Source organism: Squalius cephalus (genome assembly GCF_949319135.1).
Source record: "Squalius cephalus genome assembly, chromosome: 22".
Classification (NCBI taxonomy): domain Eukaryota; kingdom Metazoa; phylum Chordata; class Actinopteri; order Cypriniformes; family Leuciscidae; genus Squalius; species Squalius cephalus.
The window spans coordinates 11,658,424-11,680,950 of record NC_137143.1 but is presented as its reverse complement, the minus strand read 5'-3'; the positions used below and the strand labels follow the sequence as shown (position 1 = coordinate 11,680,950).

The 22,527-nt window shown below is 38.1% G+C and overlaps 1 protein-coding gene across 4 annotated transcripts in view; it reads right to left on the bottom strand.

Moving 5' to 3' along the window:
• draxina (dorsal inhibitory axon guidance protein a) overlaps window positions 1–11,635 on the bottom strand; it is a 63,379-nt gene extending 51,744 nt beyond the window's left edge. For all 4 annotated transcript variants that reach the window (XM_079857523.1, XM_079857524.1, XM_079857522.1 and 1 more), the window contains exon 1: window positions 11,523–11,635. The gene's annotated coding sequence lies outside the window, so the exon portion shown is untranslated. The remainder of the gene's footprint in view (window positions 1–11,522) is intronic.
• Between the last annotated feature and the right edge of the window lie 10,892 nt (window positions 11,636–22,527).

The following is a 22,527-nucleotide window of genomic DNA, read 5'->3' as shown; positions in this document are numbered from 1 at the left end:
GTATGATTTATAAAGATGCTGGGCTGTGCAAAATCAATAATACAGCCATTGGCTGTAAAATGTTGCCTATTTGTTCTATACACAATTGCTATGTGATTTCTATATTTCTAAAAAAAAACGGTTATCCGGTACTAATAATTACTGCAGATTTACACATTTTATGAAGAAAATGGCAGATGCCTCACTGTATGTTACCCTAGAGTGCTGTTTCTATGTTGTTTCTAAGGTGTTCTTAGTAGCTTAGACCATGCTGTTTTGTAGTTACTAAAGGTGTAATGATAGTTTCTTAGCATGTTGTTGTGGTTGTTCAGGGTGGTTGCTAGGACATTGATAACTGGTCCACCCAGAAATCTCTATAATATTCTGAGTCCTAAAACTGGGCTGGGGTTCCTCCCTCTATGTAAGTCTACAGGATTTTTTACCCACACATTTTATAGTCTGCTAAGCATAAGGGTATGTCTGATCACTTAGAAAAGTAAATATTTGTCTACCCCCCCCCCCCCCCCCCCCCTCACAAACACACACACACACACAAAACCTTATCCCCAAAGCTACACATACCCACTTTTTTTAAAACAAAATAAAATAAATTACAATGCTGTCAATATGTCAATACTGTATGTGTCTATAGAGTTAAGGTTAGGGGATAGAATATACAGTTTGTATAAAGTATAACAATTATTTCTATGGAAAGTCCCCTTAAAACATGGATACCCAAGTCAAGTCAAGTCATCTTCATTTATATAGCGCTTTTAACAATGTAGATTGTGTCTGCTTCCCGGACAATGTTAGGAAGACTGTTCCAAAGTTTTGGTGCTAAATAGGAAAAGGATCTACCGCCAGCAGTCGATTTTGATATTCTAGGTATTATCAACTGGCCGGAATTTTGAGATCGCAATAGACATGAAGGACTATAATGCGTTAAGAGCTCACTCAAGTACTGCGGAGCTAAACCATTTAGTGCTTTGTAAGTGATCAGCAATATTTTAAAATTGATGCGATGTTTAATAGGGAGCCAGTGCAGTTTTGACAGAACCGGGCTAATATGGTCATACTTCCTGGTTCTGGTAAGAACTCGAGCTGCTGCATTTTGAACTAGCTGTAGTTTGTTTATTAAGCGTGCAGGGCATCCACCCAGTAGAGCATTACAATAATCTAGCCTTGAGGTCATGAACGCATGAACTAACTGTTCCGCATTTGTCACTGAGAGCATATGGCGTAATTTAGATATATTTTTAAGATGGAAAAATGCAGTTTTACAGATACTAGACACGTGACTTTCAAATGAAAGATTAGTATCAAAGAGCACACCCAGGTTCCTAACCGACGACGAAGACTTAACAGAGCAGCCATCAAGTGTTAGACAGTATTCTAGATTATTACGTGAGGAAGTTTTTTGTCCAATAATTAGAATCTCTGTTTTTTCGGAATTTAGAAGTAGAAAATTACGAGTCATCCAATTTTTTATATCAGCTATGCATTCCGTTAATTTTGTGAATTGGTAGGTTTCGTTTGGTTTTGAAGAAATATAGAGCTGAGTATCATCGGCATAACATCGGCATAACTAATGCCATGTTTCCTAATGATATCTCCTAATGGTAGCATGTACAGAGTGAACAGCAGCGGTCCTAGTACTGAGCCTTGTGGTACGCCATACTGAACTTGTGATCGATGAGACATCTCTTCATTTACTGCTACAAACTGATAACGGTCAGATAAGTATGATTTAAACCATGCTAGTGCAATTCCACTAATGCCAACACAATTTTCGAGTCTATTTAAAAGAATGTTGTGGTCGATAGTGTCAAATGGAGCACTAAGATCGAGTAACACTAATAGAGAGATACAACCACGATCGGATGATAAGAGCAAATCATTTGTAACTCTAATGAGAGCAGTCTCGGTACTATGGTACGGTCTAAATCCGGACTGGAAATCCTCGCAGATATCATTTCTTTCAAGAAAGGAACACAGTTGTGAAGACACTGCTTTTTCTAATATCTTTGACAGATAAGGTAGATTCGAGATCGGCCTGTAATTGACTAATTCTGTAGGATCAAGTTGCGGTTTTTTAACAAGCGGTTTAATCATAGCCAGCTTAAATGTTTTTGGTACGTATCCTAGAGACAAAGATGAATTAATGATATTAAGAAGAGGATCTGTGACCTCTGGAAGCATCTCTTTCAGTAGCTTAGTCGATATAGGGTCTAACATACATTTTTAGTTTAGTAAATTCATCCTCTCCTATAGCAACGAATGAATCAAATTTTGTTTGACCCAGTGTGTGTGTGTGTGTGTGTGTGTGTGTGTGTGTGTGTGTGTGTGTGTGTGTGTGTGTTTGTGTGTTTATTGTATTTGTAAATATTTTTTACACACAAACACAAACAAGGAACACTTAATACTAATGCAATTAATGTCCAATAAAGATTTGTTTAAAGAACTTTTTCAGGTTTTCCGTGGCCTAACCTAAAGTGACCTAAGCCCCCATGTCAACAAGCTTCCCCCTAAATTTGGAATTGTATAGCATAAAAAAAAAATCTTAAACCGGGTTCAATGTGCAGATTTTGCTGTGGCGGTAATGATGAAAATAATAGACTAAATAATTGTGCTGCCATATCCTTTTAAACTCTGAGAAGAAAAAATTACTCGACGACCAATGCAGAGAAGCAAAGCCGTATGAAGAGTATGCCGCACGCGAGTAGTAGTGAATGATTGTTCATCATGAATGATTTGTCACTGTCTGCACTCGCTCAAAGATCTTCTATCATACAAACGGACCCAGCTTTTCGTGTCCACACCAATCTGTCAGTAACCAGCTTTCTGACAGATAGGCAGCAGCTAGTGAGACTGGGGAAACTTAGTCTGCATAGGAGACAGACAGGAGGTCATACAACTGTCTGGTGCAGTCATTACAACCTGTAGCTGAACACGCTCAAAACTGTGGAGATGAGAGTGGACTTTTTAGGAGGGAAACCCCATCACTCCCCCTCCCCAAGATCACGAGCAGCACTGTGGCAGCAGTGGAGTCATTTAGGTTCCTGGGCACCACCATCTCTCAGGACATGAAGTGGGACAGTCACATTGACTCCATTGTGAAAAAGGCCCAGCAGAGGTTGTACTTCCTTCGCCAGCTGAGGAAGTTCAACCTGCCATTTTCAAGTTCAGCAGCTGCTGACACAGTTCTACTCAGCCGTCATGGAGTCTGTCCTGTGTTCGTCTATAACTGTCTGGTTTGTTCAGCTACCAAATCTAGACATCAGGAGACTACAACGGACAGTACAGACTGATGAGAGAATTATTGGTGCCCACTCTCCATGACCTGTACTCTTCCAGAGTGAGGAAAAGGGCAGGTGAAATAATCACAGACTCCACTCACCCTGGACACCACCTGTTTGAACTGTTGCCATCTGGACGGCACCTCAGATCACTAGGAACTAGAACATCTAGGCACAGGAACAGTTTCTTCCCACAGGCTATTTCCTTCTTGAACAGTTAAATGCCATACAAATGCAATACCCCACTTTTTTGTGCAATATCCTTGTAAATTCATTTAGTCCTATTTATTCATATTATTATCCACAATACTGTAAATATGTACATTATCTGTATAATCTCTAAAATTTGGGTCAAATATGGACAAACCCAACCGTTGGGTTAAAAAATTGAATTAAAAAAATGTAACCCAGTGGCTGGGTTTGTCCATATTTGACCCACAAATTTGACTTGAAACAACCCAGCATTTTTTAGAGTGTGTAAATGTTTATTCTGACTAAACCTGTGTCTTTATACTTTTTTATATTTGTTATTCTTGAATGTTATTATGAGTCGTATTATATTTACTGTATATGTGTGTACTAGAAGCTTCAATAGCCTACCAAAGTAAATTCCTTGTTTGTGCAAGCACATTTGGCAATAAAGCTTTTTCTGATTCGGATTCTGTAGAGGCATGTTTTTCCAATGAACCTGTGTTGATTGTTATGGTGGTCATCAGTACATTAAAAAAATATTATAGTTAACAAAAAAAACTACTAAAAATAGCAAAAACACACAAAAATTAGTAAACAAAAAAAATCTAAAAATGGATAAAAAACATTTAATAAAAACTAATTAAAAAATATGTATGTAACTATCATAGTGTCTGAATTATACTAAAATAGCACTGGTCATCAACCAAAATAATTATTCCAGTATATCTTGAATATGTTAATATTTTGATAATATATTTGACTGAAATAATCTATCAAATATATATCCTATGGAAAAGCATTCCAGTAACCTAGTCCTCAGCAGTAACACAAGAAACAAATCACAAACACATGCTTCAATGTCAGACACATTCATATGAGATACAAGACATAGAAGTATAGCCACAACAAACAGAGATCTCAGTGGATTCATGCAGTAGTACTTCAGCAGTCTGTAGAGCAACGGCAGGCAAGTTTAGATTATATAAGATATTCAGCAAAGGGTCACAGCATGGAGCCTGGGATGGTGCTGGAAATTCAGTGAAAGACAACGAGACCCAGAACCAGAAAGAGAATGAAAGAAAAACAGAAAGAAAAAAAGCAAGGGGGGTGGAGTAACCACAGAGGATATGTGTGAGCACAACATGGTGTTCAGATCCTACCACTGTGTGAATAACTGATAAAAGCCTCCACAAGCGACTTGGATGATATTGTGCAAAAGTTTGAAAGGAATGTGAAGCTCACTAATGAACTCAGTGACATTTCAAGAGGAGGGAGAGAGCTTCCACTGTGAGGTCTTCAACATCTCCTCCTGCTGAGATCTGGGGCTCCATAAGCCATCTGCTGCACCCCTGCTACCCAAAGCAAGAGAAAAAAAAGCTTTTCAAAGAGATGAAAGGTAGAAGCTTTTTCTCTGTACTTCCTCAATGGAAGATCTAAGAAAGTTACAACTTTTTGAGAGTTGTCTGATACTGAATGAGGTGGATATAGACCATATACGGGACAGAGAATATTTTCTGAGTCGTTACTAGCTAACTCTAATTGGTTTCTATTCTGGGAAGTATATGTAGGTCTACCTCAGTTAGGGTTTGCTTGGGTTTGTGTGTGGATTGGGTCATGTTTGATGTGTAGAAGCAGTTGGTTGGACTCTAAATGACTTGAGGAGATGCTGCCCATGCCAGATTCACACCCACTAAATCTCCCAGACCGTGAAGACAAGAATAGTCATCAAGAAAGGGTGGGACTTTTGAAGAGCCTCAATAATATCCTGCTACAAAACTAGTGAGCTTTCTTGCTGTCTACTACCTACATAGGTAGCATCCCCAGTGAAATGGAGCCTCAAGTGACGGATTTGGAATGCAATAGCCAGCTATGTCTGTCTTAGAAACAGTGCTCCTCAGGCAGAGAAAATCACACTTTTCAGCACCATTTCTAAGCTTTGCAAATCTGCAAATATGACTATACAGCGTGAGTGAAATTCCAGCATTTATTGATGCCAGAAAACAATGCATCTAAAACATCTAAAAAGTGTCCCGAAGTCTGAGAATCAAGTTTTTGTGGTTGTAAAACTTAAGATATAAAAACTACCAGCTGTGGTTGCCAGGTTGTTGTTACAAGTATTACAGGACAGCATTTTTTTCACTATATGCAGTTCCTAAATTAATATGCCATTCAATTATCTAAGGTTAATATAATATTTGAGCTATTCAAATCTGTCTTACCATAAAATGGACTGATAATAATAACCTAGTAGAAGACCACATGATTACAAAGTTTATATATATATATATATATATATATATATATATATATATACAGTGCTATGCATAAGTTTAGACACCCATGCTAAAGTTGACTAAAAAGAGGAATAAAAAATCATCTTATGGAAATTGAACTTAATGCCTTAATTTAAAAAATTAGGAAAAATCCAACCTTTAAGGACACCAATTTTCTTTGTGAATGAATAATTTATCGTAAATAAATAAATGTTCTTCCTTAAAATACAGGGTGCATAAGTTTGGACACCCCTATGTTAAATTCCCATAGAGGCAGGCAGATTTTTATTTTTAAGTATTTTTTATTTTTTTTATTTTTAGGATACTATGCATCCTGATAAAGTTCCCTTGGCCTTTGGAATTAAAATAGCCCCACATCACCACATAGCCTTCACCATACCTAGAGATTGGCATGGGGTACTTTCCATAAGATCATCTCTCAATGCAAATCAAACTAGCTATTAGGCTAACTGAAATAAAACCATGCCAATCTCTAGGTATGGTGAAGGCTATGTGATGATGTGGGGCTATTTTAATTCCAAAGGCCAAGGGAACTTTATCAGGATGCATAGTATCCTAAAAAAATTTTTTTTAAAAATACTTAAAAATAAAAATCTGCCTGCCTCTATGGGAATTTAACATAGGGGTGTCCAAACTTATGCACCCTGTATTTTAAGGAAGAACATTTATTTATTTACAATACATTATTCATTCACAAAGAAAATTGGTGTCCTTAAAGGTTGGATTTTTCCTAATTTTTTAAATTAAGGCATTAAGTTCAGTTTCCAAAAGATGATTTTTTATTCCTCTTTTTAGTCAACTTTAGTATGGGTGTCTAAACTTATGCATAGCACTGTATATATATATATATATATATATACTGTTCTTTGTATTGATTTAGTATCGACACTGAAGAGACAGGGGCTGATACTGTACCAAACCCAAAATTGTATAATAAAACCCAAAGCCACAGTCTATAATAAAAACCAATAATATCCCTGTAACAGTGATGTCATAAGTACAATTTCATACTTCATGCAGGAAAAGAGTATTGCTTTATTACATAATTTATTTTAAATTATTGTCAGATATTTTGCTGCAGGTCTGTATAAGCACATTATATGTGACTAAGAAAAAAGTGCTTAGCTTTGCAAATTGCATCCTTCCAATTTTGCACTGAGAATCTGAAATAAGGTTGACAGAAACCTTAAGATTTCACAACCAGCCTCCTAAAATTAAAAAAAAAAAAAATCAAACAAAAGAATGCTTCTAAAGAGGGAAATAAACGCATCTACAAAATGAGAGCAGCCATCCCTTAACAAACAGTTTCAGCAATTTCACACCTCACATTGTTCGTTTTGGCAGCTCTAAAAGTGTCAAGGATACAAAGCGCATAACAACAGGCTAAGTGTTAAAATTGCCATAAAGAGAATCCATCTGGTGCCTAGAGAGCTCAGGAAAAGTGAGAGAGTGATATCACAACTGGCTCCCTGCAATATCTTCTAGCTAAGCATCCTGGCAGAATGCTCCTCATCCTCACAGCAGGGAAAACTCCATCCTGCACTCCAAAAAATTATTTTAGCTCTTTGTTCAATTTCATTAATTAAAATGAGCATATACAACACAACCCTTCATAGAAATGATTCCAGCTTAATTTCATTAAATGTAATCAATGTAATTTTTTTTAAATTGAGTCAACATGAATATTTTTCGTTCGTCTTAACCGGATGTCACTCAAAAAAAGAATTTTGGCCTCTTGTTAAAATAATTAATTACAATAAACAAAAGTAACACGATTGTTTAATATTGTCACAACTTAATTTAATTGTGTTCAATCAACCTAATTCATTTGTGTGAAAACTACATGAATCATTGTTGTTGACATCTAACTGGGCAGTGGATCTGTAGTTCCCAGCATGCTTTGCAAGGGACTGCATTAAGAGGGTCAATTTAGGGAAAAAGTGTTATTTTATGTGTTTTTCAGTAAATGGAAAGATGTTGTTAGTTAATGTTAGTGTTTAATGTTCAGGGCTGCGTTCTCCGATAACGTTGTCTCTTAGCGCGCTACGAAGACTCAAAAGGTACACCTTAACTACAGGTATACCTTCCCTACGTGTGTTCTCCGAACTATACCTTAGGATGTTGCTTAAGGTAAACCTTCTTAAGTTCGACCTTAGCAGGTGCTGTCCATGGTGGAGGCGCTGAATAGGTTGATATCGATGCCTCGATGATCGATTGTGCGCTCTTTCCTTCACAGCGGTATAGGTAGGCTAAAGTATTGAGAAAACAATGTTCTTTATAAAGAAGCGTTTTAGAAATAGTACAAACTGCATTTATCGGGGCTCATTGAAATATGTACATGCAGAAATAAATATGAGTATGTGTTTATAATTTAGCAAGTGTGCAATCCCAAACCCTCACGGCCATAAGTGTGTTAATGTTCTCCACAACGTATGCTGATTATCCACCAGCCATGTAGTTGACATACACTAACTGGCTCCGCGGACGGCGCCGTCTTTGATTTAAAATAAGTACTCGCTGTCTCGCGCTGCCATAGCTATAAAGTTTGTGTAAACTCATCTTTCTTTATATAGACTCCTAAGCCTTTTCTGTCAAATGGTTCGCCAGCTGATGTGCCTTAGGATAGTAATTAAAAAAGCTAACAACCAGTATGGAAACTTTATTAATGAAAACACTTCCATACACTGGGTGTAGGCTATAACAACTTAAGTATTTTATGTGTAAAATTTTAAAGTAAAGTAAAAATTTAATTTTAATACTAAATCAGATTTTATATTAAATGTTCATATAAAATTTTCTATGTGTAATTAAACTGCGATGTAAAAAAGCTTTTTGCGTAGTGGTGGCCACTAGCGGTATGAACCGTCAGCAGCGATAAGGTATAGCTAAGAGCGCTCCAGACCAACCTTACGAACGTATGACTTACAGAAGGTATACTTAACTAAGAAGGTTTCGGAAACCACGTATTAACGATAAGGTACTTCTTAAGGTACAACTTAAGAACGACGTAGCGTTAAGGTAGTTTCGGAGAACGCAGCCCAGTTATGTTATAAACTTAGAGGACTTTCTGTAATGTTTTTGAATTTTGTGGTTACCATTATGCAGAAGAGTGGCGACTGTGTTTAGGCTGTGGGCTCAGTATTACGCTATATGTGCATTAAACCTTGTGTTCAGGCTGTGGGCACTCAGTATACACTGTGTACACCTCGCGCGCAGACCTGCACAAGTAATAATTCAATTGAACACTAGTAGTGTCTATCATTAGAAGTGACCATAGAGTCAAATTAACTAAAATTATAATGTTGGTTATTTAAGGCAGGACAAAAACTAAATGTAGTTCACCTGACAAAACTTTATCTAGCAGGAATGACTAAATTAATTTAAATTCATACAACAAGATTACAACAAATTATTTCAAACTAATTCGATTTTGTTGGAAAAATGTAATTCAATTTCATGGAAAACCTTTCCTTAATTTAATTAAGTTCGTTCAACAGATTATTTTTTTGAGTGTGTCCCAAAAAACAGACAGATGCACAAGCACACACACTCTGCAGTCTTTATTGGCACGTTGTGAGGCGTGAAGACAACAAAAAGAAGGCAACGTGGAGAACCACGCCATATGATCAACCATAAACTAGTCTACATGGAAACATCTCTGTTGAATCAAAGTAGCTTCTGTATAAGATAAGTGGGAGAGAGGGACAGTGTCTCATTTGTTAAGCAATAGACCAGCTGTCTCCAGTGTCCAACAAAGACTAATTCCCAGTTAGCCAGCAGGACATTGACGCTGGAGAACAAATCACACAAAGGTCTTTATTGATCTGCTTTGGGGTCTCTTAATTGCTGAAGCGATTGGAAGTGTTTTAGGGATGGCCTACATTTGGAGCATCTGTTCTTTCTTAACAATCACACTCTAGCTAGAATCAGCAGAAGGTCATTTGATCATAGTATTGATGAGTTCTTTGATATTCAGTCAGCATTGTACAGTCGATGTCTTGATACCACTGAATGGCATGACATGATCAATATGTGTGATCTTTTAAAACATTTATTGATTAGAAGTGTGGCTCTGTAAGAAGAACGCACATTTGGAGCACACAATTACCAAGCAATATTGAAGCCATTTAAGTAAAAAAAAAAAAAAAAAATAGTTCCAAACAACACCAGCAAGAGAATGTCCACAAAGAAACAAGACAATCACGCTTTTCAGCACCATTTCTAGCCATTTAAGTAAAAAAAAAAATTGTTCCAAACAATGGCAGCAAGAGAATGACCACAAAGAAACAAGACAATCACGCTTTTCAGCACCATTTCGAAGCTTTGCAACTCTGCAAATATGACTATACAGCACACATGAAATTCCAGCATTTATTGATGCCAGAAAACAATGCATCTAAAACAATGTCCAGAAGTCAAAGAATCAAGTCTTTTGTGGTTGTAAAACTTAAGATATAAAAACTGGCAGCTGCAATTGCCAGGTTGTTGTTACAAGTATTACAGGACATCATTTGTGTCACTATAAATGTTGCAGTTCCTAAATGTATATGTCATTCATTTATATTATGTTAATATAATATTTGAGCTATTCAAATCTGTTGATAATAATAACACAGTAGAAGAACACATGATTACAAAGTTTCTAAATTTATTTCAGCAACTGTTGCCATGAAGGCAAATAAATTAATAATTATAAAAACATAATTCTATCAATATTGACTTGTTAAACATCAATTTTCTGAAAATTTCATTCATGTTAACTTATTTCAATTTTTATTTTTTACAAAGGTTTACAGTAAAATTTCTCACTTTTTTTATCAATTTACTGTTCAGCAATTAATACGTTTTTACTATATAATTTTACCTTCTTTTTCATTTTTGTTTTAATTTTATTACTTATTTACATTATCTGCTACATTATTCTTTCTACATCAGACTGACCAAAGGTATTCCATCGATCATTAAAGTCACAAAGATGGATCAAGTTTGTATAATGATGTGTGCAAAAAAAGAGCTAGATCCTTATTTGGAGTCTAATTAAAATTCACATGTAATTGCATGCTTTCAAACTCAGCTGCCCACTCAAATCAAGTCACACAATTACTGTTTTTGTGGCGTTCTTGTTTTTATTTGTAGCTAAAGCGCCTTGAGCTCTGGAAAGGCGCTATAAATTAAACTTCTTCTTATTATTATTATTATTATTATTACAATTATGAACATAAAGATATGATCAAGCTTGGGGTCTCACAGTTGCGCACACACAGACGCACTTTCTTACATATTATATTCATTATCTTTAAAATAAAGAGATCTATCAAATACACAGGCCTATGGAAAATAAAATAGTACGCAAATTAAATTGCTAAATTGAAAATAAACATATTTGCTCTTAAAAATCAATGAAGTAGTCTATAGTAAGAAGAGATGGCGATTGTATAGGGTGTATCCTGATTAGAAAAACGTGGAAATGCTGATCTTGGTTAGTTTTAAAACAAAACTGTTTCTGACAAACATCATTTTGCGATTTGAAAATAATACAAACGGGGAAAACAGAGAACATACTGAAAATGAGAATAATAAGAATAGAAAAGAGGCAAAAGTTGTGTCTTTTCTGGTCTAATAGTAAATAATAAATGAACCCCCGAGCGAAATGCACACTAAAAAGCTTCACGTTTCCATCAAAAGATTTGACAAAATCAAATATGAATACGATATGACATTCTTTAAAGCATAAGAATGAGTATAAGAGCAGGACTCTTACCGTGTATTAATCCGTTGAAAGGGAGCTGAGTGAAGAAGCAAATCATAGATGAACTGTCTCGGGCTCTGATAGTCGAGCGCGCTCCCTGATGCGCGCCGCTGGGAAGGCTGATGTCAGTGATGATGAGAGAAAATAACCGAACAAGTTCACCACATATTTATCCCTCAGGAAAAACGATATTTATCCCTCATATTTATCCCTCATATGGTATAGCATTCTTATTCATCTCAAAAGCATTTGACTGGCGCAAAAAAACAAAAAAAAACTTCTAGTACACTATTTGAAACCTGCCATCTTACTCATGGCAGCTCAGTTCTGATGCCAGGTTGTTTTCAGCCAATCACCTCAGCTGTTAATGATATAGCTACTGTTGTGCTGTAGGAAAATTACATCATGACAAGACTGGTTTGCTTATCTATGGAAGCCCGTTTCCGCCACATTGAGTAAAAAAATAAAGATTCTTTAAGTCATAATAATGAGAAACTTTCTCATAATTATGACTTAACATCTCGTAATAATGAGAAACTTTCTCGTAATAAAGACTTAACATCTCGTAATAATGAGAAACTTTCTCGTAATAATGAGAAACTTTCTCGTAATAATGACTTAACATCTCATAATAATGAGAAACTTTCTCGTAATAATGAGAAACTTTCTCGTAATAATGACTTAACATCTCGTAATAATGAGAAACTTTCTCATAATTATGACTTAACATCTCGTAATAATGAGAAACTTTCTCATAATTATGACTTAACATCTCGTAATAATGAGAAACTTTCTCAAAATTATGACTTAACATCTCGTAATAATGAGAAACTTTCTCATAATAATGACTTAACATCTCGTAATAATGAGAAACTTTCTCGTAATAATGAGAAACTTTCTCATAATAATGACTTAACATCTCATAATAATGAGAAACTTTCTCATAATAATGACTTAACATCTCATAATAATGAGAAACTTTCTCGTAATAGTGACTTATTTTCTCGCACTTCTACGCATGCGCAAAGCAGCGGAGCAGAAGGGCGTGCCACACTAGCGGCATCCGCTGGTCAAAGCCGTGTAAATGCATCACAGCAAACATGGCACGCTCTGCAGTGAATAACATTAAAGATAAATGATTAGTATATGAGACAGGCTTCCATACTAGATAGTCTTTTATTCATTTGTAATATTCATTTGTATTTTTGTGTATGAACAAGCAGCAACACAAGGGTGATCAATGGATTTCAAATAGACGGAGGAATGATAAGACAGCACACCTTTCCAAATCTGTTTAAGAACACTTCATCTGGAAATCGTCTCCGGTTACTTAACTGTAACCTTGTTCCCTGAGAAAGCGGAATGAGATGCTGCGCTGCTCAGCGCATTGGGAACATATTTTATCGTGACCAGCTGTGAATATTGTGTATAACACGTCAATGAAATTGACCCGGAGGTAATATAGCCTCGGTCGGTGACGTCATCGGCGCGCCCCGCGACACGAGGCTATAAGTAGATGAGCCACAGGTGCATCGTCAGGATATTTTGTCTGAAGAGCAGTCCTGGGACATCTTCAGCACGGCAAAGTAGCGCAGCATCTCGTTCCGCTTTCTCAGGGAACAAGGTTACAGTTAAGTAACCGGAGACGTTCCCTTTCGAAAGCTACAATCGATGCTGCGCTGCTCAGCGCATTGGGAACGAGAATACCCACGCCGCCGTGCTTGAAAATGTCTGGACCCCCACGGTTGTGCAGGTGTGTTTCACAAGAACGCAAGAAGGCCTAGACATTAGCTTGTGATGTCGACTCAAGGACATGAGAGCCCGGAGTGGCATGAACATCCAAACTATAAAATCTTATGAACGTGTGCGGAGAGGACCAACCTGCCGCATCACAAACAAACTGCAAGGGGCACCTCTTGCCAAAGCACTAGAGGAGGCGACCCCTCTTGTGGAGTGAGCCCTTAGACCCGTTGGCGAAACTTGGCCGCGCGCCTCATAGGCAAGAGCAATAGCAACCCTGACCCAATGTGACATGGTCTGCTTAGTGGCAGCAGCCATCGGTTGTGGCCCCCATAACAGGTGAAAAGTCGCTCTGACTTACACCACTGGCTAGTGCGGTGGACGTAGGCCTGAAGAGCACGGACTGGACATAGTCTATGAGATCTCTCCTGTTCCGGCGTCATGAACGGCGGAGAGCAGAAGGCCTCAAGCGTGACAGGATGTACAGTCGAAAAAGGCACCTTAGGCAGGTACTCAGGATGAGGATGCAAAATCACTTTCACCATTCCTGGGGCAAAGTTTAAACAGGGTGGCGAAATCGACAGAGCCTGCATATCCCCAATTCTTTCAAAGAAGTTATTGCCATAAGAAAAAACATCTTAGAGTCAGAAGTTTGTCAGACGCTGATTCTAGAGGTTCAAAAGGAGTCTCAACCAGACCCTCTAGGACTAAAGCTAAGTCCCATGATAGGATCTTGGTTTTATGAGAGGCCTCAGTCGCCATGAATGACCTGAACGAACAGAGGATGTCTCCCGAGTGGCACCCCGTCAACCAAGGCATGGCAAGCCGAAAGAGCGGCCACATAAACCTTGAGAGTGGCGGGGCATGTGCCTGATGATAATATTTCCTGCAGGAATTCCAGAACTGAAGCAATCTGGCAGTTGACCGGATCTGCATTGACACACCCTTTCAAAGACACTCCATTTGTTGACATAACTCTTCCTAGTGGAGGAAGCACTAGCACTGAGAATGGTCTCAACAACAACAGGCGGAAAGCCCAGTGCCCCTCAGTTGGTACCCACCAGGAGCCAAACATGAAGGTTCCAGAGGTTGGGTCTGGGATGAAATATCGTGCGCTCCGTCTGAGACACAAGGTCCCTCCTCTCCGGAATCGTCCAAGGCGAGCCGTTGAGGAGAGATATTATCTCGGAGAACCAAACTCTGGCTAGAACTCCTGGGAGCAGAGAAACTGGAGGAAAACGCATACATGCACATTCTAGGCCATGTGTGCGCCATCGCATCCAGACCCAGGGGCTGGGTGATTCAGAGATAAGTAGAGGGAACATTGCGCTTTCTGATAAGAGGCGAAGAGGTCCACCTCCGCTTCGTATCCAAATCTGTTTGACTACTTCTGGGTGGAGTTTCCATTCCCCTCTCAGTACTTTCTGTCTGGACAGTAAATCCGCTCCCACATTCAGGTGCCCTGAGATGTACACTGCCCTGAGTGACAGGAACTTTTCCTGGGCCCAGAGAAAGATGTGCCCCGCTGTTACGATCTCTAGTGAATCATAACAAACAATAAGGGAGTCTCCACACGCCAGCAATAATTAATCAATTAATTTATTTGTAAGTCAAAAGATTAGGGATCAGTTTAAGTGAAAATCAGTGTGTTAGTAGTTGTGTGTAAAGTTCGTAAATGAAAGTCAATCATCCAACCATCTCATATGAGATGGATCAAAGGGCGGCAGAGGTCTCCCATGTTCCTCACAATCTCCAGAGTTCTCCGAGCCGACAAGAGTCCAAACCAAACGAACAGAACAGAACCAGCCCAAGGATTACACAAGCTCAATCCTCTCCCCTCCTTCCTCTCATCTCTGTCTCAGACTCTTATAGGAGGTAATAATTGCTTTCAGGTGTACAACCACTCACTCCGGCCAGTCACCTGTAACTCCGAGACAGTGAGTTAATCACTGAGATCGTCACACACACCCCTTTAAAAAAAGATCCAGTAAAATATGGATCGAAAATCAGAAAACAAAATACATAAAAAAAAACCCAGCACCATAAACTCAGAAATATTCAACACTCAATGGCATACCACCTCTGATCGCAGTACAACCATGATTTACACATTTCCTTCAATTCTCCCACACTGCCCCACCTTGCCGCCAGCAATCTGGATCCTGAAAGCAAATTAAGGTGACAAGAGAGCACAGAGAAACAGAAGTAACTGTAAAATCATTGTTTTTAATTGATCAGATCAGGAACACGGGACAACGCATCTGCCACTACGTTATCCGCTCCTTTGATGTGTTTCACAGTTAAATTATAGGGCTGTAGAAAGAGAATCCACCGCATTAAGCGCTGACTTGGTGACTGTAAAGAATGCAAGAACGTTAAAGGATTGTGATCAGAAAACACTTCAACATGCATTCCTCCTCCCACATACACATCAAAGAACTGAAGAGCCCAGATTAACCCTCTGGGGACCAAAAACGCGCCGGCGCGTTTTGCTCGTTTTTTTTTTTAGCAATGAAAAATAAACACAAAATGCTCTGTTAATTTTGATCTTTAATTTTCGTGTTATACATCAATCGATCCTGTTCAGTTTCTATTTTTTTTCTGTATACTCACAATAAAAATAAAGTGTTTTGCTTTTTGACAAATAAAGAAACTTTAACATGATGCGATTTCTGCCTTCTCTCTGTCAGTAAACTCCCATTTGAAACGCGTTCGAAAATGATCTATAACTCCGCGAAAATTCAGTCAAACAGGCAAACAGACCCACGGGCATAAAGCTTGAGATCGCATCTGTTAAATGAAGTCATTTATATAAAAAACAAATATTATCAGCTTCTGTAATCTGTATAAAAAGAGAGCGATTCCAGTCGAGCTCATTACGAGCTCATTGACTTTAATTCGTTCACGCCTACTCACGGAGCGCGCTATTCACAAGATAATGTGCTAAGCCATCTATGCAAAACAGGTAAACGCCCCCAAGCAAATGCATTAAACGCTTCAAGTTTCATCATTTCGTCACCTGCGCGTTGGGAAGATGACACGGTACACCGGTGCGGAAGCCCTTCAGTTCGTCCTGGATACTAGCGACGAAGAGTCCAGATTTTCATCAGAAGAGGAGCGCGACTACTCTGATGACGACCGTTTGTATTTTGAAGAGCGACTTGATCCAGCCGTGGATAGAATTTCGGATGAGTAAGTATTTATTCTTACTTGCATTAATTGACAAGCTATTCAAAACATGAGCTTACATATTATACTGGGTGGACTTGCCATCCAGAGTACTGACATTTTATATCTACCTATTCAACACGATCTAATGAAAGTGCATATCTATACCATGAATTTAATATCTCGTACCATTTCAACGTTAAAAATGTTTTGTTTTGTTTTTTTGTGTACATATGCTACACCCCTTGGTTAGGAAATTTGTATTTGTATGTGTAGCCTAAATGATATGTTTAGATCATTATGTATGAAAGATAGAATTTAGAAATTATTTTAGAAAGTAGGTGTTTAGATTATATTTTGACTATATAAATGCTGCCTCATTATCATTAACGATGCATGCTCGCAAATATCAGTTGTAAATGTGTGTAAATGTGCTGAAATGTGTAAATATACCCAGTTAATGAAGTGCACAAATGTGTTAGGCTAATGTTTGCGGTGTGCCTCTCCGGTAATGGCCCATTGACACGCATATAGGCTTATTGCACGCGTCTAAAATTATTTACATCAGTAATTCATTATAGACTAATGCTACTATAGTTATATTTATGTAATAATATTCTTCAACTTTTTTAAAAGGAATGTAGCTTCATCACTACCTCCGCCTGCAACTCGGAGTGCGCTTAGCAACACAGTCAGAAATCAGAAAGAGTAAGTACATATTTACCCACTATTTTACAGGTGTTAGTTCAATTTTGTTTATACTTAGTGTTAATAATATGAGCCTGTATGACTTTATTATTTATTTTTGGAGATTGGTTGATGTTACATATGTTTTGTAACTTTTTTTAAAAGGAATGTAGCTTGTTCACTCTCGCCTTCCACTGCAACGAGGACACGCAGCAACAAAAATCAAAAAGAGTAAGTACATATTTACCTACTATTTTACAGATGTTAGTTACATTTTGTTTATATACTTATACTGATGATACAAATGTAGCCTATATGTGCCTGTGTGGCTTTGCAACAAATGTGTTGTTATGCATGCACAATATAACAATTATTGATTGGTAATGTTAATATAAAAGGTCACATATATGTAATATATGGTCACATTTGATTTGCTTAGAGCCCGCATCAACGGGGCATAAGCATTTACTGTGAGATACCTGCCTTTACTTTTGTTTTTACAAAATTACAATAAAACAGATTGAAAAACAAAACATTTGAATCTCCTCATTCTTTGTTCAGGCTGCCTCACTGATGGCCCATTAACACTTGGGGGAGCGTCTATGTCACACCTCTGGTCTGAATCTCATTAATATTGATGACCCATTACCACTCCCACGCATAAAAAAAACTGTTTTACAATGTTTAAATCAATGTAGTGTTTCATGTGAACAATCAGGCAGGATGATTTTCATATAATTTTGAAGCTAGAACTCAAAGGGACAACATCAATTAGTCAAAAGTCTTGTGGACACATATTTATTATGTGTTTTGTGTTCTTAAATCATCAACTTTCATTTTATTTTTTTCCAATAACCACGCATAAACATTATTCTCTTAAAAATACAAACATCTACATGCACGTTGCTCGCATATTATGGTAGCCCTGTTTGTGCTATATAGAGTGAATTTACACCTTTGCCATTAACATGTTTATAAATAACTGAAAAAAGCACAAATATCAAGGCATGTCAGAACATCTCAAGGACCCCAAAAACAGCTTGGTCCCCAGAGGGTTAAAGATAGAGCCTCTTGTTCGATCACAGAGTAATTTTTCTGATAAGTGTTAAACTTACGAGAAAAGAAGCTAACGGGATAGTCCAACCCATTCTCCCCTGTCTGTAATAAGACAGCTCCAGCACCAACCTGGCTGGCATCCACCTGTAACTTAAAGGGTTTCTCCAGCCTCGGGGCAGCCAGAACAGGAGCAGTAGTCAATAACAGTTTGACATTCTCAAAGGCTCTCTGACAATTTTCTCTCCATTCAAATTTCACTGAATTCCTGAGCAAGTCAGTAAGCGGAGAAACCACGGTTGAAAAGTTAGAGCAGAACCCCCGGTAATAACCGACCATCCCCAAGAAACGCATAAGTTCTTTCTTGGTAGATGGAGAAGGAAACTGCTGAATGGCCAGAACTTTAGCCTGAACTGGACGTACTTTACCTTGGCCAACTTCTTTCCCCAAGTATCTTACAGTAGCCTTGGCAAACTCACACTTTGCCAAGTTAACTGTCAGATGTGCCTCAGTCAGCCGAGCCAAAAGAGCTCGCAAACGAATCAAGTGTTGTTCCCAAGTCTCGCTGAAAACAATAACGTCATCTAAATACACTGCACACCCCTCCAGCCCGAATACCACTCGGTTCATCAATCGCTGGAAAGTGGCAGGTGCATTTCGCAAGCCAAAACTCATAACAGAGTACGAGTATAATCCCGACGATGTTATAAAGGAAGTTACCTCTCTAGCTCTAGGAGTTAATGGAACTTGCCAGTACCCTTTAAGAAGATCCAACTTACTCACAAAGTTAGCTGTACCCACCTGATCTACACAATCCTCCATTCGAGGAAGTGGAAAAACATCAGGCTTTGTGATGGCGTTTAACTTGCGGTAGTCTGTACAAAATCTATAAGTTGAATCTGCTTTCCTCACTAACAAGCAAGGTGAAGCCCAACTTGAGCACGACGGTACTGCTATTCCGTTCTCGAGCATATATTGGATCTCAGACTCCAATGCTTCTCTCTTACTAACTGGAACCCTATAGAACCGCTGATGAATAGGCTGTGCCTCTCCCACATCCACATCATGCTCAATCAGATGAGTACGAGTGGGTATATCTGAAAACAGACCAGAAAACTCCATTAACATCTGGGTTAGATCTTTATTTTGAACATCCGTTAAATGTACAAACAGAGCATCTAAATTCTGAAGAGTCTCAGAATTCTTTAATCGAGGTAACAAAACACAATCTTCAGGAACAACTGTATCCTCCTCAACCATATCTTCTCCCCCCTCAACAAAAGATTGATATGACTCAAAAGAAGCAGTAACAACAGGAGCAACTAATTTAGTTGGCTGAACCTCAGAATTTCGAGAACGATAAGATTTAAGCAAATTTACATGAAAACACTGTTTAGATTTACGCCTATCTGGAGTTGCGACTTGATAGTTTTCAATTCAATTCAATTCAATTCAAATTTATTTGTATAGCGCTTTTCACAATACATATTGTTTCAAAGCAGCTTTACAGAAAGTGCATTTCAGAAATGTACATTGAGAAATACAGTTAGTTAATCATGTATTGATTTAGGGCATAAACATAGCCAGCGTCGAGTCGTCTCTTCACAGGCGCCGAGTCGTCTCTGCACGGGTGTTGGCGAATCTGTAGTTTCCATGAGAGGCTGGATACAAACTGGAGCTGACGATCTGTATTTACCTCGGGACTAGCGTCCCGAGATAACAACAGAAAAGCATATGGGAAATAATTAGCGTAGCTGCTGTTCGCAATATTAATGCATTCAATCTGATTCAACTGTAGTATAAAATGTAAGTATTATGTGAATGCCTGGCTGAAGAGATGCGTCTTTAATCTAGTTTTAAACTGGGACAGCGAGTCTGAGCCTCGAACAATATCAGGAAGGCCATTCCAGAGTTTAGGAGCTAAATGTGAAAACGCTCTCCCTCCTTTAGTGGACTTAGATATCCTAGGAATGACCAGAAGCCTCGAATTTAGTGATCTTAAAGAGCGCGATGGATTGTAGGGCGATAGAAGTTCCGTTAAATACACGGGAGCTAAACCATTTAGGGCTTTATAGGTCAGTAGCAATACTTTGTAATTGATACGGAACTTTATAGGTAACCAATGTAGAGACGACAGAATTGGTGTTATATGATCGTATTTTCTTGATCTAGTAAGAACTCTAGCGGCGGCATTTTGGACTAACTGTAGCTTGTTTATTGAGGATGCAGGACAACCAGCTAATAAAGCATTACAGTAATCTAGTCTCGAGGTCATGAATGCATGAACTAACTTTTCTGCATCAGAAACTGATAGCATGTTACGTAGCTTAGCAATGTTTCTAAGGTGGAAAAAGGCTGTTCTTGTAACATATGAAATATGATTTTCAAAAGACAAGTTGCGGTCTAATATAACACCCAGGTCTTTTACTGTAGAGGATAAAGTAACAGGACACCCTTCTAAATTAAAGTTGTATTGTAAGAGGTTTTGTGGGCAGTTTTTTGGACTAATAAGTAATACCTCCGTTTTATCTGAATTTAATAGCAGAAAATTACATGTCATCCAGTATTTTATATCTTTAACACACTCTGTTAATTTAGATAATTTAGCGTTTTCATCTGGTCGTGATGAAATATATAATTGAGTGTCATCAGCATAACAGTGGAAATTAATTCCATGTTTTCTTATAATATTACCAAGTGGCAGCATATATATTGAGAATAGCAGAGGGCCTAACACAGATCCTTGCGGTACACCGTAGTTTACTGACGTTATCTTCGATTTTTCCCCATTTACGCAGACAAAATGGTAACGGTCTGATAAGTATGATCTGAACCAGCTTAATGCCTGTCCCTGAACACCAGTGTAGTTTTGTAGTCGGTCTAAGAGTATTGTGTGATCTATAGTATCGAACGCAGCACTAAGATCAAGTAAAACTAGTATTGAGATACAGCCTTGGTCAGAAGCTAAAAGTAAATCATTTGTGATTTTAACGAGCGCAGTTTCTGTGCTATGGTGCGGCCTGAATCCAGACTGAAACTTTTCATAGATATCATTTTCTTGCAAGAAAGAGCACAGTTGAGCGGACACAACTTTTTCTAGTATTTTAGACATAAATGGAAGATTTGAAATGGGTCTGTAATTTGCTAGGTTATTATGATCTAATTGTGGTTTCTTAATAAGAGGTTTTATAACTGCCAACTTGAATATTCTTGGAACATGACCTAAGGATAAAGACGAGTTAATAATATTGAGAAGAGGCTCTTCCACTACAGGTAACACTTGTTTCAGTAGTTTAGTTGGTATTGGATCTAATAAACACGTTGTTGGTTTAGATGCAATGATAAGTTTATTTAACTCTTCCTGTCCTATAGTTGCAAAGCGCTGTAATTGTTCTTGCGGGGTGATAATTGAGGCTGAATCATAAGACACCATTAAAGATTGTACATTTACAATTGTGTTTCTGATGCTTTCTATTTTCTCAGTGAAGAAATTCATAAAATCATTACTACTACACTGTAACGGAATATTTTGCTCCGGTAACGTCTGTTTATTTGTTAGTCTAGCGACGGTGTTAAATAAAAACCTAGGATTATTTTGGTTGTTTTCTATTAGTTTGCGGAGATGCTCAGCCCTGGCTGCTTTTAGGGCCTTTTTATAACGTGACATACTGTCTTTCCATGCGATTCTAAAGACCTCTAGATTAGTTTGTTTCCATTTACGCTCTAAATTACGAGTTTCTCTCTTTAGAACATGCGTAACACTGTTGTACCATGGTGCTTTAGTTTTCTCTCTAACCTTTTTTAGTCTAATTGGTGCAACGATGTCTAATGTACTAGAGAAAATGGTGCTCATAGTGCTAGTCATTTCCTCTAGTTCATCTGTTTGTTTGGGTTCACTGAGCAGCTGAGATAGATCAGGTAAGCTATTTGAGAAATGATCTATAGTTGTTGGAAGGATTGTTCTGCCTGGTCGATAACGCGGCGCAACATGACAAATTTCAGCGGTACGTAGTATGCAAGTGACCATGTAATGGTCAGTGACTTCATCACTTTGCGGTATAATATCTATATCGGTTGGATCGGCTCCATGTGATATAATTAAATCTAGCGTATGATTAAGACGATGAGTGGGACCAGTTACGTTTTGCTTGACCCCAAAGGAGTTTAATAAGTCTGTAAACGCAGCCCCTAAAGCATCATTTGAATTATCTACGTGTATGTTAAAATCTCCAACAATTAATGCTTTATCGACATTGACCAAAAGATCTGAGAGAAAGTATGCAAACTCTTTTAGGAAATCAGCGTAAGGCCCTGGCGGTCTATATACAGTAGCCAAGGCTAGAGATAATATGGATTTCTTTCTTACATC